Below are 3,466 nucleotides of genomic sequence, written 5' to 3' on the forward strand. Positions count from 1 at the left end.
GCATGCACGCGCACGCGTGCACGCACGCGCGCACACGCTTGCGCATGCTCACTCACTCACTCACTTTTCAGGGATAATGTAAATTGGATTTCTATCAACTGAGAAAACCTTCATGTAAACCATAAAATCTTTTAGAAGGAAAAGAAGAGCATAAAATGCTCCGCACCTTGTGCCCTATGCATGGAGATGTTCAGACAAAATGCAAGAAGCGAAAATTAGGTCAGGTAAACTTGGCAATCAAGATAAAATTCCTACAACGATGCGTAATAACCTATGCGCTTTAGAAAATTTCAAGCATGTGCTGTAAAAACAAACCTTTTAGGACTTATGGCACACTATTAACATCACATATGCAAAGATTAAAGATCAAAGCAAAGAATATGAACCTGTAGCATGGTGAGACAGAGCTGCCAAATAAATAAAAACTTATGGGTATAAAGAAGTTAAAACTTGTACATTTTGAAAATTGTGGAAATTTTACTCTGCATGGTATCAACTCAGTGTTTGTTGATATTAGTTCTTAGATTTACTGAAATCACTGCAATTATTTTTCCTTAGATATAGTAGGTAGCTACAGAACCTCCAAGACTTGGTAATGTATAATCACCTATATACTATAAAGTCAAATGAAGTTAACAATATACTAGTACTAGTATAACAAAACAGAAGTAGAACAATGTGCTAGCTAGCTTCTACTCAACCTTGGTTCAATATTTCAACATGTAAATTGTAAAAGCTAAATTAGTATGCAAAAAAATATTGATAAATAATTACAGGAAAATCAGTCATTGCACATGAATGTGCTAGCTGGTTTACTTAACTGGTATATCAAACTCAGATTTGCACTCAAATAATCTTTCATTACAGTTTTCATTATAATGATTTGAAGAACATCAAACTGTGAATTTCATTTGGGGTATCCATATCTTAAGTCCAAAATAATCTATCTGCATACTCTTAAATAGTAAAAGCTAGATTAGTTGCAGGTTTATGTCAAAGATATTGAGAAATTGATAAATGTAAATAATGAAATGACAGAACCTACATGGATGTAGCTTGTATAACACCATCATATTTGAAGTAGATGGTCCTGCATAATATCTGTAACCACCCTATGATAGTGAAAGGCCCTGCATAAGTTGCTAATACAGACATAAGAGTTTAAATGTACATACATGAGAGGCCAATTTGCATAAAATTTTCCATTTTATAATTAGACTATGTTTCAGTATTCTTAGATGTAGATAAAAGACTTAATCATAAAACCAGGAAATATAGTCCTTTATCAGATCATAACCAAAAGGCTTTCTGAACAATGTCCCTTGTCCAACCATTACAAGACAAAGCTGATGAGCTTTCCCATTTCTACAGCATCGATAAATATATGGAGAGGAATTCATAGATGAAACACGAGACTAGAATTTCCCCACCGTAGAAAAGCCATTTTCATAATGCCAGCCAGGAAAGTAACTTGCTAAACAAAAAGGCAGAACCCAAAAAACAAAGGCAACTTTGTAAACAAAATATCAAAACCATATTAACCAGTGTCCTTCTGATTGCATTGCCCAGCCAATGGCAGGTGTTGTCTTCCCATCTGCAGATGTGGATCCCTGCACAGTCTCAAACCTTCATAACAGCCACACCTACACACTCACAGAGGGATGAGAAGAGAAGTAGAGAGAACAAAACAAAACAGAACACAATAAAGAAACAAACATTAACTGATATAGATAAACATAGAGAGTGGGGGAGATTACGAAGTATGAAATGCGATAAGTTCTCCATATGATCATGCTGCTTCATATTTCAAAGTGGACTTGAAATAATTTTGAATTCAACAATATTCTACAGTGTTCCCAAAATAAATCCAGAGTGGCAACTGGCTAGCGGCAGCTTTTTGACTAAAGAGTAACAAATTCTGCATTGAAACCGATGACCATGGTAGATGAAAGGAGAAAGGTTCAGTAATTCAGAAGGCTTCCCCTATATTGATTGATGATTCTGAAATCTAAAAGTCCAAAGAAGTTCAACATCGCACATTATGAACACAAATCTGGTAATCTATTTTTTTTTTTTTATCCCAATCAATATTTAAACTCGTCCAAGACATTACCCAGAAAAGTGCAAGTTTACCGTTTCATAGTCGATAACATCAGGTACAAGAGCCGTATTGCATATGTAAGGCCCCTTCCAACATCAAGTTTTGCTCGCAGGACCTAACATTTACAAGAAACACCAAAAAAAAAAAAAAAAACAAGAAGAAGAAACCAATGAGGCCGAACCTCTCCCGGCAATACGAGCAAAGTAAACCAAAATTGTAAGACATTAACACGAGAATTTCTAACTTTTTCATTTCGAATAAACCAGCTATCAATCAGAAGGACATAATCCGCATTTGGTAGTTTGATAGGAAGAGGGACAAAGCCACCGGAGGCTCTTTGAAAGCCAAGAGCATTCTATGTTTTGGGATAATGCCAAAAAGGAGCGGTATCAAAAGTTCGGGTGAGGAAAAATGAGACCAGAATTGAACAATACATGGATGGAGAAACCTGGTTCAAGGATATAAAAAAACGAGTGTTGGACGTATTTTCCACTAGAATAACAACTGGATTACAACTGCTACAAACATGTAAGATAGCCTTTGAATAGACAAGAAAAAGGAAGCAAAACAAAAGGTACATGAAAATACCTAAATTTAGGTAACTAGTATTCTTCAATTCTTCTGAATCAGTACTTTCCACTATCGATTGAATATAACATTATACAATGCGAGGAGTGGCTGCATCGTTCTTGGACGGGGATGACGTGTATTGCCATATGGTGCATGAAGTTTATTGAGCAACTTAAAGAAGCCTCCTATGAATAATAGAATAAAGAAAATGGACCACCACGGAAGCTGCAGAGCCAAAGATACCAGAGTGGCGAGAGCCAGAGAGCCAAACACGGTCATGAGGGCTTCAAACTGAGAAGCAAAACCAGGAAACAAGAACTTAGCAGCCAGAGCCAAATAATATGCTAATGTACATATGACAGAAGCAATGGAAGTCCTTGAACTTTGTATCTGAAGGTAATTGAGTAGAATTGGAAGCAAGGGAGCGAAGATGAAATTGGAGGAAAAGAATTCCCTGGAGAAATTGAAGATATTGACATTAAAGAAGAACACAGTATAAGAAACTGGTCTTCCTGGATAGAAGCAACTATGGCTATGGCTATTCCTTCCTCCTTGGTTGCTGCGAAGAACAAAAGGCGAAGTCAGATCACATGATCAGAGAGGGGATCACGTGCCCTTTCTAGCGCGTGAAAAGCACGAAGCAGCTGCGGCCTGCAGCGGAGCCCCCCCTTCCATTTTATTTGTCTAAAATTAAAAGATATGCTACTGTTATTAATATAAAATTTTATTTGATTTTTATTTTGATTTTAAATATAAAATCTTAATATATTTTATTTTTTATATTTATGTATTTTT

At 36.1% G+C, this 3,466-nt stretch overlaps 1 long non-coding RNA gene across 2 annotated transcripts; it reads right to left on the bottom strand.

Annotated features, from left to right (window-relative positions):
• Positions 1–1,303: 1,303 nt before the first annotated feature.
• Positions 1,304–3,179, bottom strand: LOC114759814 (uncharacterized). Of its 2 annotated transcripts, none has more exons than XR_003741968.1 (3): positions 2,690–3,179; positions 2,134–2,216; positions 1,304–2,008 (listed from the first exon to the last, which is right to left on the bottom strand). It is a non-coding gene; the product is annotated as an uncharacterized LOC114759814 (long non-coding RNA). The 2 variants fall into 2 exon arrangements; XR_003741966.1 differs by having other exon boundaries at positions 2,114–2,216.
• Between the last annotated feature and the right edge of the window lie 287 nt (positions 3,180–3,466).

This window comes from Neltuma alba, unplaced genomic scaffold, assembly GCF_004799145.2.
Source record: "Neltuma alba isolate B1F8T4 unplaced genomic scaffold, ASM479914v2 tig00001620_pilon, whole genome shotgun sequence".
NCBI classification, from domain to species: domain Eukaryota; kingdom Viridiplantae; phylum Streptophyta; class Magnoliopsida; order Fabales; family Fabaceae; genus Neltuma; species Neltuma alba.